This window comes from Pinus tabuliformis, chromosome J (genome assembly GCF_031772625.1).
Source record: "Pinus tabuliformis cultivar Carrire ecotype Pingquan chromosome J, CPIR1, whole genome shotgun sequence".
Classification (NCBI taxonomy): Eukaryota; Viridiplantae; Streptophyta; class Pinopsida; order Pinales; family Pinaceae; genus Pinus; species Pinus tabuliformis.
In genome coordinates this window covers 831,323,367-831,341,938 of record NC_142295.1, presented here as the reverse complement: position 1 = coordinate 831,341,938, position 18,572 = coordinate 831,323,367, and the positions used below count along the sequence as shown (strand labels likewise).

The 18,572-nt window shown below is 41.0% G+C and overlaps 1 protein-coding gene across 2 annotated transcripts in view; it reads right to left on the bottom strand.

Moving 5' to 3' along the window:
- Positions 1 to 18,572, bottom strand: part of LOC149229280 (uncharacterized) — a 350,336-nt gene that overhangs the window by 115,595 nt on the left and 216,169 nt on the right. The gene's annotated exons all lie outside the window — the stretch shown is intronic.

Genomic DNA, 18,572 nt, shown 5'->3' with positions numbered 1-18,572 from the left:
TGAGTCGAATTGACTTGTTGCAGAAGTTTGGGATGAACTGAGGTATTCATTTGTGCAATATATGGTGTACTATTGCTAAGTTAATTTTATATGGTGCAGATCAGAAAAAAAGACTTTGGTTTCACATTGTTATGAGTAGTTTCATGGCAGCTTTAATGAGCTGATTTGTTGGGATAGCTGATCTGAAATTCTGTGTGTTTTAGGCTGCCTAAATGAAACTAGAAATCAGATTAGTACTGCTACAAATATGTTATAAAAGTAATTTTCCAATCTGTGGTGGTTGAGATTGTGTTGTAAGGGCTGTGACATTCATCTCTCCTTCAAGCACATTTTCAGTGTTCGTGAGCTTCCCTAGTGAAAAGGTTGGGCAAAATTGAAGTATTTGTTTTTAACTTTTTATAATAATAGTGTTAAACTTTTAGTCACAGGACAACTCAGAGATGAAGAAACAGACTCATGTAAAAGATATGTTTCATTTTCATTAAGTCATTTGATACAATGGGGTTGATCACCTGTGATGTTAATGACTAAGTAGTTGTGCTACCAATACAGTTTTACTACCTTTTTTAAATATTATATAGCTCATTTACTTAGTCACTTATATGAACATAAATTCACTACATCTAGTAAGCTTTATATTCTAAAACCCTCTCTCAAGGGTTATGGTACAATTAAAAACATTAGTTAAAACATTCTTCAGATGCTTCTCTTTAACAAACAATTCATGGACTGAGTAGGGATCCATCAAGCTGCCTGCTGCCACAAAATCTAGCAGGCCTAAGAAGGGGACACTCAACTAGGCTAACACTAGAAAAAGGAACAACAATGGGGTAGTGGCCCATTGTTACCACAGGCAAAACCCTCTGCTCTTTATGGACTTTCACCAATGGGAGAAGTCTCAGTATGAGAGAGGTCACTTAAACTAGGTATTTTACTGTTGATGAGCAAGGTGACCTAAAAAGGATCTCAAAAGAAAGGCACGATTTGGGTTCAAGGCTGCATTAGGAGGCAATTCACTTTCGATAGAAAGGCCTATAATAAAAGGCATGAGACCCAGGGTTTGATAGATTTGACGTGTTGGAGTAACCCATGATCAAGGCTATGGGAAAAGGGTTTCCTACAATGTGCATAAGCAAGACCAAGGCTCATGAAACCCTCACCAAGGCCCCAAGTTGAAGCAAGGCCAACCTAGGGGGCTTGTTGAGGGTTTTCATGAGCCTTGGTCTTGCCTATACACATTGTAGGAAACCCTTTTCCCATACCCTTGATCTTGGTCTACTCCAATACTCGTCAAATCTATCGAACCCTGGCTCTTGTGCCTTGTATTATAGCCTCTCTATAGAAAGATAATTTACTCCTAGTGGAGCCTTGAACCCAAATTGAGCTTTTCTTTTGAGATCCTTTTTAGGTCACCTTACTCATCAACATTAAAAAAACCTATTTTAAGTGACCTCTCTCATACTGAGACTCCTCCCACTGGTGAAAGTCTGTAAAGAGCAGGGCGTTTTGGCTATGGTGACAGTGGGCCACTACCACATTTTTGTCCCTTTGTCTAGTTTTATCCTAGTTGAGTGTCCCCTTCTTAGGCCTGCTAGAATTTGCAGCAACATTTTTCGCGCCATTGTCGAGGACGAAGAAAGTCTACCTCTTTAGAGTTAAAGATTTAGCTTCATTGCTAACTATAAGATAAATCCTTATCAGGTGACTCCATTGGAAGAACGAAGCCCTTGTTCTTCATTGAACTCCAAATTCCAATGCTTGTAGGGTGAAGCAAGCATTTTTCAAGGCATCTTGAATTCACCTTGGCGACTGCCCTTTGGGTTATTATGTAAAGCTCAAGGCAATGACTCATTGGGATTTGCATGAGGTTAACATTGGTGAGTTCTTACATATAGAAGAAGGGAAGTAGGATATTAGCCATCACTTTGACAATGATCCAATATATGATATTGATGACGATCCTATGGTTCCTCTTCCACATCATATCACTCCCATCATGTCCCTACGGACATTAATGAGAATGATATGCCTAAGGTAGCCCTTGAACGAAAGTTCTTGAGCTTGATCACTGATTATTCTATACTTAGATTGTGGGAAAGGATCCGATGGCACAAGTTGGATTCTTCTTTTCCCTCCTCATTCATGACCCTCGATACATGGTCATCTTATTTTCCCACCTCCCACCCTTATGATTTATCATGCAAATCTTGTGAAGGAGGAAGTGATATTTGGTTGCCCTATCTCATAATGACTCATAATGGCAAGTGTTGTTATATTGATCTAATAATATGTTGGCTACATTGGTTGTATGACTATACTTAGCTCATGCATTGTTTGCATGGTAGTATAGGTGCATTGCATATTCTTTTAGCATGCTAACACCATTCATATCATGTTCTCATGTAGAATAGAATGCATTTAGATTAGACTTTACTTTCTGCACGAATTTATACTCTGGTATAAAACATGGGTGATACCCTACACCCAGTGCACATGCTCCCAAAGTCTATTGTAATGTGCAGGTTAAAAGTTTGCGGTCCCAGGAGTTTGTTGGAATTCTCATGAACTCATCGTTCAAGTACATGGATCATGCGCTCTACAGTGAGCTCATGTCCCAGTTGCAGCTAGATATCCACCAAAAGTGGGTGACCACATAGGAGGAATTTTCCTCCGACATCTCTTCTAGTTGGCTAGCCAGCAGCCCTTGACAACCACTAGCAGTCAATGATGATGTGCCATTCATATCTCTGCCACCTGCATCAGTCATATGTTTCCTCACCAACTTGGCAAGAGCATATGTTGGATGGTGGGCTTCTGAACAAAACGTACTTTATTCATTTTGCAATTTAGTGCTTTTGCTTGTTTGTAATTGGGTATTTGACATGGATTATGGGGTAACCCATAAGAAAGAGGGATTTTGACTGTGATCTTGTTCCCTCACCTTAAATGTGTTGAGAAATCTAGGGGAGTAGAATTAGTTGATTTCTCTTCTATTAGTGACTGCTTGTGAATGCTTTTTACTTGTTTAGATTAGGATCTTCTTTATGTTAGATTCTTAGTGTTCTTCTTCATCAAACAATAACCAATGCATGAATATAAATAGACAAGAGACACAGCATATAGGCTTTGATCCAGGGCCAAAATCTCTCACTCTCTGAGAGGAAAACCGACACAAATTCTTCTTATAGAGATTCCAATTGACGAATACCAAGACCAAGACCCTTGACCTAGTAGCCACTCCAAGACCAAGACACACGTTCTCTTGACAATCCTCTTCTTGACTCCTCTTCCACCAAGATCTTCATCATTGTCTTGATACTGAGATCTTCATTACTGCCTTGACAACTTTGTTTCCTTCATGAGCCCTTATCACAGAGATAATACTTTATCACAATAGGATTACCAACAATGAACTGTTATGTCATCAATGATGCCTTACTTGCACTTGATATAACACCGAGACAGAAGTATTGTAGAGAAGCATCTATACTGTGATTATATTCACTATGAATATATCCACTTCATAGATCTGAACTTCTTCACTGAGATTACTGCCACTGTGATCTGAGCTTTAGTCTTGCTGCCACCTTAGACTTGTTGCCACTGTGATCCGAGCTTCTAGAGGGATCCGATTCCCTTCAACATTTTGTCACCCATACTATCCGAAATACAAAGAGACTTTTCTGTGGAGATCCAAAACTGTCTTACTGTCTTATCCACCGAAAATTTCAGAGGTATGCAAAGTCTATTCTGTGGTAATGCGAAGAGCCTAGCCTCCTATATATAGTGATTTGTCCATATACTTAAGTCGACCTGAGCATCTGAATGGGTGGGTCTCCTTAATATGAGCCGACATGAGTTTGTCCTCCTATTTTGAAGCCGACATGAAGAGAGGACTATGTGCTTGTCGTTGGAGGGCTACATAGACTTCTATTTATTTGACATATGCTCAAGAAGAGCTCTTCATACATGACATTGACTCTTTGACTCTAATGATAAATCCTAAGGCTCTCAATGGGAGCTACTAATAAATAAAATATCATGCTCATGAAACCCGTGAAGCAAGCTTTACAAAAATAATTTTATTCTCTTCTTTTCATCATTTACAAAAGTCACAATTACATGTCATTATGAATACCGAACCTAGTTACATTTTACAACAAAATGGGGGGTTAATCATTCATCCTAGTCCAGTGGGACCTCCCCTAATGATCCAATAAAATAGTAGGGGCACTACTTGGGAAACCCCGATTAAGATAGCCTAGTCCCATCTCTCCTTGTTCCATACATACTACTTTCCATCTTACATTACAAACCCTATATTCCACCTCCATTCTTCGGCTTCAACTAATCATTAGTTCTCTGGGATTTGGCACCATTCTCATACCTGGGTAGGGCCCGAAACTTTTCCCTGGGAAGTTGATGCAGCTAAAAGAACAAGAAAACGCATGTGATGGCCACAAGCAAAAACAAAAGAAGATCAAAATGCAAAAGATGATCGGGACATTCACATTAGCAACATGTGGGAAAAAGCCTAACATGAACTCTACCTCACTCATTATGGCCATCACCCAGTTCCTCAACACATGTTGTTCTTCATATTATGAGAAGGAACCCTTGCATGTCCCAAACCCTAATGGGAAATGAGTTGCCTCATCATCAAAGGGATAATAACTATTATACATCATACAAAGCAAGCTCTAAACCTTTGAGCTACGTGCAGTAATACAAAGAAAAATCAACAAAAAATAAAAGGTGCACTAGAGGAGTGGAAAAACAAAGGCCGAGTAGGTAACTCATGAATCCACAATTGCTCCCTCCCCACATCTATACACTTAGGTTGAGGAGCCCATCATTGTTGGCCTCTTTGACCATGGCACTTGGCCATAAACTCTTCTCCCCTCTGTTCCATCATTATTCACAGACACCTATCAATTGAAGGGTGGAAACACCTAATAGGATGGTCTATTAACCACTCCTACGCTAAGTCACAGGGTTCGGCGAACCTGAAGCTTCAGGTTCGAAATTCGCCGAACCTGTAAAAAAAATTTCAGGTTCATTCAAGTTCGCCGAACCTGAAATTCGAACCTAAAGGCGAATTCGAACCTGAACGAATTTTATCGAACCTAAACGAACCTAACGAACCTGATCGAACTTAATCGCGAACTTCAACGAATTTGTTCAGGTTCGACGGTTTTCCTTAGATGGTTTTGTTGATGGTTTTGTTGAAGTTTGAAGACGTGCCTGAGGCAGTGGGCAGTGGGCCGAGGCTTGCCGCGTGAGGAGTCCTCACTAATAAGAATTTGTGTTCAATACCCAAAAGCCTGCTCACTGAAATGTAGTTGGGTGGCACCTGGGTGAATTTCACACCATGTTGCACCAGTTTTTGGTGCGGCGGAGAATGGTGTGGACAGGGAACACATATCTAGGAAGGCTAGAGCACACTTTCGATTTTTTTGGATTTCAGTTTGAGAACTACTATAATAATAATAAATATTAAAAGATAATAAAAATCGAGAATTCATTATGGCTCAGTAAGCCAGATCAAAGAAATAATTAACAGATTCTGGATGGTTTTTGGCTGTTGATTGCTATTCAAACTTCTATAAGTTGGTAGAGTTTATCAGTTAACAACATAACATATTCAAAAGAAATTGTTTAGATTGATTTCATACCATAATAAATGACCAAGGCACCAAAATCACACAAGTATGTCTAAAGTCAAAGTTGCTATAAACAACTTTACTTATGTGCATGATAAACCCAATGTAATTTGAATGATAAAAGACTTGAATAAAAATTTGGTTGAGTAGTAAATAGGTAAATCTGAATTGATATCAATCAAAGATAATAAAGAATATAATTATTAAGTTTGAATTTGAATGTAAATATAAATTAGATTTGATAAAAAAAAATTGTAAGATTTTTTTTTAAAGATGTTTTTTCTTAAATTTTGAATATTTTAAAGTAACCATTTTTATATTTAAAATTTCAAATATTTAAAAAAAAGTTATTAAATTATTGGTTTAGTAGTAAATAGGTAAATCTGAATTGATATCAATCAAAGATAATAAATAATATAACTATTAAGTTTGAATTTGAATCTAAATATAAATTAGATTTGATAAAAAAAAAATTATAAGTTTTTTTTAAGAATATACATCTTACTATTATTAAAAATGTTTTTCTTAAATTTTGAATATTTTAATACCCAAAAGCCAAAAGCCTGTTCATAAGAATTTGTGTTCATGTGTTTATGGATCGATTTTGAATTTTCTATTATTTTGTGATATATATATATATATATATATATATTATATATATAATATATGTATGTATAGTCGAACCTAATGCCGAACCTCATTCGAACCTGATCAGAAATTTCGAACTCGAATCGAACTTAATCGTTGTCGAACTCGAACTTGAACTCGAACCGTGTGACATAGCTCCTACCTAGGGAGGTAACAACATCCCGAGTTCAAAGCCTTAATTTTGGAAGGGAATCCTTATTTGAAGTGTCAAATTACCCATTACTTTCAAGTTTGGTTCACTTAGATGCAAAAATGATTAAATGTACCTAATGATGTAGTTGCTAGCATTGGATATTGTGTGTAATTGTCAGGTGGTTCCATAGCCATGGCTTGGGCAACTTAACTGGGGCCCAAGTCTTTTAAAGGAGCATATTGACACCCACAAGTGGAGCGTTGAGAGCCATGGGACTCCAAGCAGTGGCAGAGCATCATACATACCCATGGGCACCTCCAGCACCTACAACATTCCAACACTTTTTCCCTTCATTGATGACTTTTATGGGATGATGCACCTGGACCCAGCATGCCCCCGACCAGCTTAGCACTTTTAGAGGGCAAGCAGTTGATCCAAGGCCCAAAGGAGGATGGTCTCATACCTTGAGACATGGGAGGGCTAGCACCACTTTGAAAGCCCCCAATGTTGGAGCAGAGATAGGCATTTTGACCACCTGGAGACCCATGAGACCACTTTTGTGCCCCAAGATGAAAATTGCAGTCCACAGAGGAGCATTGATAGAGACCTAAAGGCCAACCCTTAGGAGGTGATTTTAGAGGGCTTCTACTCACATTTTGGCACCAAGAAGCCACAATGCTAGCCCTAGAATGGCTCACATATGCACGACATCATCTTTATCTCACTTACGGCTCACACGTGTGGGCTAGAGTTATGTTTTCTCATTGGCTACTAGGCCAGCTTCTAATTAGCACATTATTTTATGATTTTGAGGGACATTAGCCTAAAATAGACTTTGTTACTCATATAAATAGAGGAGACTCTCATTGTATCAAATCATCATCACAGCTTGGAGATTTCGGCCTCTCTTTAGAGAATTTCGACCCTCTTTTCTTGTGGTAGAGATGTGACCTACAAATGCACTTTGATATTTGGAGCAAATCGTTTGTCTTTGGAGCCATTGCGTTCGACCAGTAGATGGAAATCTTTGCATGTTGTCTTGTAAGTGAGCTTATTGTTGAATAATTATTTTTATTTATGTCTAATGTATGGAATATAATGAATTTAGGGTTTTCTATTGTGCTTTAATTTGTTGAAAATTTATTTGGTAAAATTTATATATCATTATTTCATGCATTACTCATTAAATAACATGTGAATGATAAAACTAGTGGTGAACTTTGATTATCTCTCCCATGAAACTTCTTGATCAATTGATAGGTAATTGCAAGGGTGGTTGGTGCTAGGGCATCAATTATTCTTCCTCCTTAGCCAGTTTTTGGCCATTTAATCAACTCATAGACTCCATCCACCCAAGGATAAGACACTGGCCCTCCTTTGTTGATGATCACTTTAACTTTAATTCATAAATTCTTTATCCTCTTTCCCATAACCTAATTCGGCCCTTCAAGACCAAGCTCTCAAACTAGGGCTTAGTGTGAATTCCTAGGCAAGGTGAATTTTGTGAAAACTTCGCCACTGAAAATCTATTGCAGTAACTGGAATAAATTCTTCTAATTATAAATTAATTAACAGTTTATTGGCTACAGCAAATATCGAATAAATCACACTGCAATCTTCACAAATAAAATATTGTGGAAGATAAACTGGAATTGAGAAAATACTAGCACACGCACACAAAAATGTGACAGTTATTTTTGGACAAAAGTCCTTTGAAAACCCCAACTTGGGAAAACCAATGCAATAACTGAGGGTTTTTATTATCAAGCAACAGTGAGATATTATGAGTACAATTGGATGCTGAAGTATGGAAATCCTACAGAGAAAAATACTAGCAAAAATCTAGCGAGGAATTTTCCTCACCCCACAAGCAATTTAGGCTTTGACTTTCGGCGCCAAGTGAGTCATCCAAACAACTTTTGCGCAAACTTGCATCACACTAGCATAATCCCTTCCACGCTCTTCCTGAAACAGCTTCTCCTCAAGCCGTCCTGTCTGTTGTTGATTGAGAAACTGTCTCTTCGGTACTCTGGAAAATCTTTCTGGCCCTCTCGAACTGAAACTCAGCTTCTCTCCAGCAAAATCAAATGGCCTCTAGAGACTTCTACGCAGCCCCTGCGTCAACATCTCTATGGCTATTTCTACCCCTTTGCAAGCTACTCTTTAGAATTGGAATCTCTTCCCTCGGACACCTCTCTATGGCTATTTCTGCCTCTCTGCAAGCTACTCTCTGGAATTGGAATCTCTTCCTTCAAACTCACTGTCCCTACCCCTCTCTGTCTTTGCTTCCCTTCTCTGGCTCGAACTCTTCCAACAGCTGCTGCTGCTCTCTGGAAAATTGAACTGCCCAAGGAAATCAATCTCAAGTGTGTGTTCTCCATCTACCCATTGACGACTTCTTATAACCTTCTCTTGGGACTCCAACGGCTAAGATTAAAACTTAATCAAGGGCTAAGATTATTTTCTAGTCGATCCGTGTGAGTTTCTAGATAATTCACACCTTTCTCAATTAATATTGATTAATTAACCCCTTTTCCTAAGTTTAGACTTAGGAAATATTAAAAAATTGGCTAATAATCTAATTGAGACACTTCTATGTGGAATTTCCATAAACGATTCCTGGTTTATGGAGAACTCCTGTGTTTTACCCTTTTCACAAAGTTTTGAGACTAGAACACCTCTGATGCTACAAAAACTAACACTACCTCTTAGCGACGAAGGTGTTCTAGTGCTGCACTACTGCTACAATACCCTATATCTGTATCACCCTTTGTACGTTGTTGATGTCTGGCCACTGTGACTGCTTGCCACTACCCACCAACAACTGTGCAACTCTGATGCTGCATCTATGTTGCTGCTGACACTGCTATACTGTTGCCAACTCTGCATCTACACTGCAACTCCCTCTCAATTGTTGTTACTACCAGTACAACTACTACAACTGAGACACATCTGAAATACTAAATCAACTATGTCTCTCTATTGCATATGTCTCCTGAGCATCTCAATGCTACTAGCTTTTGCACTGTCCACTGAAGAATCTGTGTTGCTACCAACTCTGCACTAAGCTACCTGCTCTACTGTCACCACTGCATCTGCTCTCCTCAGCACCTGACTGCAACTAGTTTGCAATTGTCCCTCGGGAATCCGACTGCATCAACTAACACTGATCCATCTTGCTACTGAATACTGTGGACCCCTCACTTGTCTATAGAGGATCATTTTGATGATGAAAAGGAAAACGATAAACATATTATCAAGGAATTAACTCAAATGATTAAGGACATGCAGTTTAGTCAAGCACACCTGATGAAAACCATAGAACTCAATCACGCGAAAAGAATAATAGATCATGCAAAGGAAATAAGTGCCATGGAAAACAGGTTAAAGACTATGGAAGTTAATCATTCTAATCAGATGTCTGCTATTCAAAATCATATGATTGCGATGGAAGCAAGACACACTCAGGAAATGACTGCCATAAAAGTTAATCTTGCACAGGAAATGAAAACTATGGAGGCCAATGAGATCATTTTGCAAGACAGATTCGTGAAAACAAAACTCAAACAAGCAAAATTATTAGCAAGGCATGCCAAGGAAATGAGTTTCATACAGAAAATGTTGGAAGAAATGGAAAAACTATACCTACAGAAGTTTCGACCTTGTCCAAATGGTAGATGGCAAAAAACTAAAGAGCTTTCAACAAATTGAATGCCTCCTAACCCACTGAAGCAGGTCCCATCTTGTTGTGAACTTCATGAGGAAGTTGCTTATCCCATTAAGGAAGGTTTAGCTGAGAATGACATGGTTAGAAGGGAAATTGAAAAAGACAAAGTGCTCACTATTGGGAAAAATCAACGAATTGGTCTTAGTCATAACACTTGTGAGATTGATCCATAATACATGACAGAATAGATGCAGAATGAAGAAAGGCATATCACAAAAGTTTTGGACGCTTCAAATTTTCCATCTGAGCATTTCCACGATCAGGCAAAAAAGGTCTACTTTGATCATGGCATCATCAACATCACAGTCTTATATGAAGAAACGGGAAAAAAAAGAAAAGGAAAAAGGATCTAAAAGATAAATCATCAGTGTCAAACAGAACAAGCCTCAACAAGTTAGAAGTGAAAAACGGAAGAGATTTGATAAATTTGATTCCCATATACAACACAACATTGAGATGAGTTAGTGTCCCAAGATATTTAGAATTCAACACGACACATCAGAAAAGCAACCCATGGATCTGCCAATGAGTCAGCAGGTTCTTAGCATGGACTTCATTGAAGACATCTGATGCCACGAGGCATCCTCTCTATTCTATTTCTAACCCTACTCTTTGTTATCTCAATTGTTAGAATATGTGTAATGTTCCAAACTTAAATAAACGTGATATGCAAAGAAAAAATGATTTATACACAGAAATTTTCAACAATCAGTGAATGCTCATAAAAACTCCAGAAGTAGAACTAGCTAAGTCATTTTATTAATCAATGGAGCAAGTACAATAGTATGAAGGAATGCACCTGGGCTTGCCTCAATGGCAAGCTTGACAGAACCCAGGAGATGAGATAATGATATCAAGTACTGGAAAATGACTGCTTCTCTAATGCTCTGCATTGCCTAGAAAATGGCACTGTTGATTGGAAAGGAACTGCAAGAAACTCCACTTCCACTACTCGGAAAATGCTACGAAATCAGCGACAAGCTCCTCAACCAAAACCCAGAAAGGTTTTGGTCTGAATCCAACCTCCCAAATTTGGCCTCCAACATGCCCTACGCCCTCCAAACTGCTCAAGAGTACAGCCTGCCAGGATGCTCACAAAATCCTCCACCCAAGCTCCAGAAATGTAGCAATCTCCTCCACAAATACTTCCCTAGTTCCTCCGACAAAGTTCAGCCTCAAATACTGATGTTCTACCTCCCACGTGTGCACAAGATGTTGCCTTTGCGCTGGCCCAGGAAGTGTGAAAGTCACACTTAATACGAAGCACTCTCCTCTAACTCCGAAACTCCCAAAAGAGCAGCAAAACTCCTATGGCTCCTCTCTCGAAAATCTCCCGTCCAAACTCCACTGTTAGACTCCACAAGCAAACTCGGCCTCCCTTCACTGCATCCTCCAGAAATATGCACCACCTGGAGATGAATGCAACTGCTGGAAACCACAATGGAATCCTCCTCTGAAAGAATGAAGAAAAACCTCTCTAGGGTGGCACTTGAAGTCCCCTAAAGAAAGGGTGAGCTCTTCGCTTGAAGAACTCTTGCTGAACAGCAAGTGACTTGGCTAAGCAACTTGAGCAACCAAAGAGAAAACGATATGCCAAAAGATGATGACATGAAAAGAGCTGCCTTCCTTATATAGATTTCGTGGAGCACTTTTCCCTCCAATTTTCCCTGCATCATGGGCCCTCACTTAACCATCGACTTTTCCCTTGTATGCAATTCGAGCTAGGGAGTGTGTGTTTCCCTATTGTGGGTGGCCCCCATGTGGAACTTAACCACAATAAAATAACTTCTCCCAAGTCTAATCTCCTAATAAAATCGAATGGACCCCACTATCTCCAAAATTGGCCCTAAAATGCAATAATTAATCTTGTTCCAAATTAATTTAGGAAGGGGCATGACAATATCTTTTGTTTCAATATTTCTATTTCAATAGATTAGGTGTCATTTTTGTTATTAGATTAGATCTACATTTCATGTTAATGGAATAGTTTCTGTTTATAGAGCTTCTATTTCATGGAATTAATGTTGTATGATGGTTTTTGGATTATATTTGGATGGACGCTACTGATAGAAACTTATGTGTTGCTTGGATGCAGATTCAGGATTCTCACATTCCTTCAATGTGATATTCCCACTTAGCAATATTGCTAAGGGGAAATATCAATTTTGTCATTTTTGTCATATTTCAGACTAATACGTAGGAAAAGTGGGTTGTAAGACCCCACTTGGAGTTTTGAGCTAAACTAAGGGCCCAACATAAGAGAAAGGGAGAAAATCAGATGGTTAGTGGACGGTGGGAGCCACCCTCAAAAGGTTATATGCTCTCCTCTTGGCAATACGCACTCTTGGAGGGAAAGTGCGGAAATCGATGGATGGGTCCCACATGGGGGAAATTGGAGGCTCAATGACAAAACAGGAGGAGACACTCATTCTTGGGCACCTTTGATCATTTGAACATTCACTCTTGACTAGCATGCTTGAGCTGTGAGCCAAGTCTGCATGTGTTGTTGAGCACTCGAGATTTTCAAGCGAGAATCTCACCTTACCTTCTGTGGACTTAGAGTGTCAGCGCTAGGAGGTGTTTGCATCTTTTTAGATCTGTCCGAGGAGTTTATCTATAATGTCCCCAATTTTGATTTTTCATCTGAGTTAATGTAGTTTATTGGGGAGGTGCTAAGCATAGCACAATTTTGTAAATTGAGCATTGGAGACATTTTTTGGCATATGGGACTTAGGAGGGATAGAAAATTAATTTGCTATTGGAATGTGGGGGTCACACTTACAAGAAATACACACCACTTAAGAGAAAATCGAAGTGCTAAGGGAAGGAGGTCGAAATATTGGATGGAGGAACCCACATGAGGAGGCAAGGAAAAATTATAAATAGGAGCATAGAAGCTAGTGGGGTCTATTGTTCACTCATCTATTTTCTTTGTTTCTCACGCTGTTTAGTTGGGTCACTAGCGCCGCTTAGCACAGAGCTCTCCAAGGGGAGAATTCACCCTTCTTTCGGTGGACTTCAAGTGCCACCCTAGGAAGGCAATCTATTGCTATTTTGATGAGAGGGTTGTGGAGTATTGCAGCATATTTCAACATATTTCTTCAGTGAATTCGTACTTTAGGGAGGACGCAGTAGAGAAATCATACCACTCATTTCAGCGAGCTTCCGAGGGTATTTTGTCGAGAGAAAATCAGTGGAGTTGCTTGAGGGAGAGCTCAGCGTTTGTGGAATTTTTTGGAGCTGGTGGTGACTGTTATTGAGGGGAACGAATTTATCTTCCTAAGGCCTACGCAGGGGGTCACTGGATAGCGTGTTTGTGGAGCTGGGTTCAGCTATCTTGTGTAGGGATTTGATGTAAAACCTCTCCCCTACATCTAGGAAAATTTCCTATATCATTCCTATTGCAGATTGAGGACAAATAAGGAGATTTTGCAGACAATAGAACGATTGGGGACACAATTCCTGCTGAGGGCGTAGCACCAATTTTGGGTAATTCCAAGAGGTCGAAATTAGCCCAAAACATTTCTCGGTTTTGTCGATCAGGGGTCAAGGAGTTGCCTCCTAATTTTGCAGAATTTTTGGGGGAGTTTTGGCTCCCCAAACATCAGAATTATTTGGCAGCTAGTGGGGAGGTGTGAGCTAAAATTTTGGGTTCCTAATGGTTGGCAGAATTAGCTAAAACCCTTTCTGGGTTTTTCTGGGTTTGTGGTGGAGAGCCCAAAATTAATTTGGTAGAATTTACTAAGCACTTTTGGAGGCTCAAACAATGATTTGTTTCCAACCAGCAGTTGTTGGTAATTTGCTCTATTTTGTGGGTTTTCTGGTTTGAAGAATTGGGACCAATTCCTTTCTGGGCCCTGTGGGGAAAATTAAGAGGAAGCTACAGTAGCAATTTCAGGGCAAACCAGGCATTCTAGTAAGGGATTCGAACCATTTTCAAGTAGCAGAAGTGGCACAATTTATGGGTAGCACAAAGGTAGTTTGGGGGCTGAAATTTCTACTGCTAGGAGCGTCTTTCTCACCTTGGGTTTGCTTCAACTTGCTTACATAAGCCCAAGTGCACTTGTTCCTTATTATTGTACTCCCATTCATACCAAAATTAATAAAATGGCTCAGCTTATTCGCCCAGTATCTTGGTGTTTTTGATGGTGCATACTTAATTGTGATTTTATTTTCTATAGCCTAGTTCATGTGTCTGCTATTAGTTGTAAATTTCAATTTGGAACATTACAGTGGTATCAGAGCATGATCCTGGCCCAGCTATGGGTAACCAGTGAGATCATGGGATATTTGAACATGTATGCACAGTGACGGGTTACACCATACACCACCCATGGCTAAAGGGCGATTCAATATGCAAGAATTCTGGGGTGGAATCTGCTGGAACGATGAGAGGTTGGCTCAGTTGAGGAAGGTGTCAGACTAGATCCATCCTTGTCCTTACAGTAGAGACACTAGAGGTGCACAAGCTGTGGGAGTGCAACCATCTACACCATATGGGGAGAGTTGACGAAATCAGAGCACTAGATCTCCTCAAAAGGAGCAGACAGTCCAGGGACAGTTAGAAGGTGAGACCAGGAGGCGCTTTTGCTAGTGGAGACCTAGCTATAGATATCAGGGGCCTGAGGAGGTTGAGCATCATGTTGAGGGCCCATAGGGTGGTGAGGAGCACATCGATATACACGGTGGGGCGCATGAGTCACCATTGTTAATGACCTTTTTGATAGCCCTGGTTGATATCTTAGTGGAGAGAGTAGAGCATACATCAACAATGCCATCCGTTGATGAGGTGACCGGGGGTGTGTCCAGGTTTTTGGGTGATAGCAACACACAGCAGATGGGGTAGGTGCCAGGAGACGTATTCCCCCTTGATGGTCATCCACAGCAATTCCGTCAGTTTCAGGACAACCTTCTAGCATTAAAAAGGAAGGTCGTGTCAGTGCGAGAGGTCATTTTGCAGCGAAACGAGGAGCAGGATGTCATGTCCCTTCTCAAATGAATTAGTCACGGGATGCAGCAACACAATTTTGGCAACAATTTTGGTTTAAGAGGTGGACCCCACACGCAGAAACATAGGAACAATAGGCAGTTCGAATTATTTCTGACATCTAGTGGAATGTGGGGGCCACCCATGCATAATTTGAATTTGTCCAAGGAGGACGTTGGAGGGAATTCGAGATAGTGGAAGGAGGGGCCCACAAGAGGCTAAGGGAGCCCAAGGTGATAAAAGGGAATGGAGCTCTCATTTTGGGTTATTCTGGTTATTTGACAAAACAAACTCACTTTGTACGCTCTGTTGTTCAGCGAGTCTACCAGTTGTTTAGCCACGAGTCTTACGCAGGGAAGATTCAACCTCTTCTTCGGGGGACCATCTATGCCCGCCCTAGGGAGGCTGTTACACAAGAGTTTCTAGGGAGTCCGGTACAGTCACACACTTCAGTCATCAGCACAGGGAGGAAATGTCTATTCCTGGGCAGCCAGAGAACACACAGGAGGGATTAGAAAACAGCAAGGGGGATTCACAGCGTGTTGGGAGAGCTGAGAAAAGACCATCTAAGGGGATTCACAGCTTGCTGGGAGAGCCAGGAGTTGAGGAGGTAGCATAAAAGGAAACTTTGCTGGAGTAATAGCCAGCAAGACCAGCGCAACAGTTAGTCGAGATTCTGGACGAAGGTGTTGCGCAAAGGCCACAATAGCAGAAAACGCGTGGTGCTGGGAGAGCAGTCATCCAGACCAAGGATCATCCGGGGAGCAAGCATTTAGTCAATACAGGTGAACCTAGCGTACTTGGGGTATTTTCAGAGGTCTTTGCAGGTTGTTTCCTGCAAGTCGAATTTGGCTATAGCAGCTGGGGAGAGGCTCCAAGGAGGCCGAAAATTCAAAGTCAAAACCAAAGATATTTCCTTTTGGGTTTTTTTGGGTTTTGGCCAAGCGGTGTAGGATTAAAAGGATATAATTTTCTGGGCAGTTTTTGGGCACCTGCCAGCAGGTCGAAGTTAGCAGAATAACAGTTTTGTTGGGACAGTGCAGTGCAAGTGGTGCAACAGTTGAACGACCATCATCTCAACTATTCCATCGCCTGGGTTTAGTCCAGCTTGTCCTTGAGGCAAGCCCAAGTGCACCACTACATTTATATTGTACATATTGCTCTCAGATTTTATAATACATGGCTTAGTAGTTCCAAATTTTCAGTGTTTTGTGGGTGTTCAATGCATGTTTTTAATTTTATGCTACTGCATTGTTTATTTGTTTAGAATATCACTTAAATCCTTACTTGGGAACATTATAGTGGTATCAGAGCCTAATTTTTGGCTCCGTTGTGGGGTTGCTTTCATATGAGAGGAGAAGACCGAGAGAACATCACTTACTGGAGGTAGAGGTACAAGAGCAGAGAAACAGAGCTGGAAATTACACCAGACATGGAGGAAAGAGGGAAAATAGTGGCCGGAGAAGAGGAAATGACAGAGCCCAAGAGCAGGGAGGAGATGGCTTTCGATAGCTTCTTGAGGGCTCTGAGTGACTTGGCCAAAGGGCAAAAAGACATGTTCGAGGAGATCAAATCACAGAGTCGAAACAGAGCCACACCTATGTTGATTTGGGGTAGCATCGGATGTGCTCTAGCCATGAAAATTGGTGGAGGGCTAAAGCACATGAGATCTCCAAGACCCAGAAATCGTTTGGGCAGATTCTAACCTGTTTGGGAGATATTAAAATAATTAATATTTTTAATGGAGTTCCTAAGTCTAAACTTAGGAAAAATAAAATATTAATGGGTATTAATATAAAACTTGATTAGAAGGGTCCAAAAGTCATGGATCAAGCCAAATCTAATCTTAGCCATTGATTAGAGATTTAATCTTGCCCGTTGATGGACCAACGAGAAAAGTATAAGAGGAGGAGGGTCAGTTGGAGAACACACCAAGAAAGATCAAGAACTCGATTTTCTAGGGCACGGTTTGCTGAGGAAATTTAGTGAAGTGATCTGAGTTGTAGCTAAGGGGTAGTGAATACATAACAGAGAGGCAAAGTTAGTACCGGGAGGATCAGCGCAGAAGCCGGGAAAGGTTGACGTAGAGGCCGCCAGGGGCCACGCAAAGGCAGCTAGGGGCTGCGCAGAGGCAGAGAGGGCCAGTGTGTGAGACGCTGAGGCTCTAGAGGCTGACGCAAAGCCCAAAGAGGCTGACGTTGGGCCAGAGAGGCTAACGCAGAGCCTAGAGGCAGTGCTAGGAGATTTTTCATGGGACAAACTAGAGCTAGAGAGCCGGATAGGGTGACGCAGTCCCTACCAAAGTGGCGCAGAGCAGCGGAAGCTGCATTGTTGCTGTGGGATCATTCATTCGCTGATTTAGCCGAAATATCTATCTCCGACTGAGAGGTACTACTACCGAGGGCATTCTCTATTGGGTGAGTCACTTCTGGCACCCAGGTAGTATTATGAAAACTGCATAATAATAAAACCCTTTGAATAACTGCACCGATTTTCCCACATTGGGTTTTCCGGGGACATTAGTCCAAAAACAACGGTGTCACTTGTGTGCTTGTTTACTTTCAATTGATGATCTGTATGTGCTGATATTGTGCTTGTATTTATTTTTAGTATTTACATGGTAAATAACTTGTTAAGTAATTGAACAAGTAGGAAGAAATAAATTAGATAGCACAGGAAGAATTTCTATCGGGTTTAACTTAGAAATTCCAACAACCTAGAGGGTTTCTGTGTGAAGAGACCTCCGGGGCTTCTCAGCCCTTCGATCATCCCTCACAAGCAGCGCAGCGCCATTTAGTGAGTGTGCCCACTAGGGCCACACTACCCTCCTTCGTGTCGATGGCACAAATCAAACCAGCAAGGGAGGAAGAAACTCCCCAAATGGGGGATTACTTTAGAGAGTGGCAGGCGATGGACGAAGATTTCAAAGAAGCCCTCTCCTTCAGAGATCACTGCAAGCTCAAGCAGAGTGAGAGGAACAAGGGGTACGGAGGACAGGGGACCCAAAACTATGAGCTGCAGAGAACCATAGGGAGGATGTACTTCCCTACATTTGATGGCACTGCCAAGTGCACAGCCAGGGCTTGGGTTGAAAAGATGGACACATACTTTCAGCTCAACCGGATGACAGAACAGGAGGCCATTAAGATGGCAGCGTTGCACTTGGAGGGGGAAGCCCATGACTGGTGGTTTCACGGCCTAACCACTTTCGGGCATGCCCAAATAGCTTCATATGAGGACTTCACCAGGAGGGTGGTGGAGCAGTTTGATCAAAGGGACCCGGAGGCATCCTTCAGGGAGCTAACACAACTACGCTAGACAGGCAACCCAAATCAGTATTTTTCTGATTTTTTGCATGTGTCAGTGATGGTCCTAGATCTGTTCGAGGCCAGGAGCGTATACACCTTCATTGAG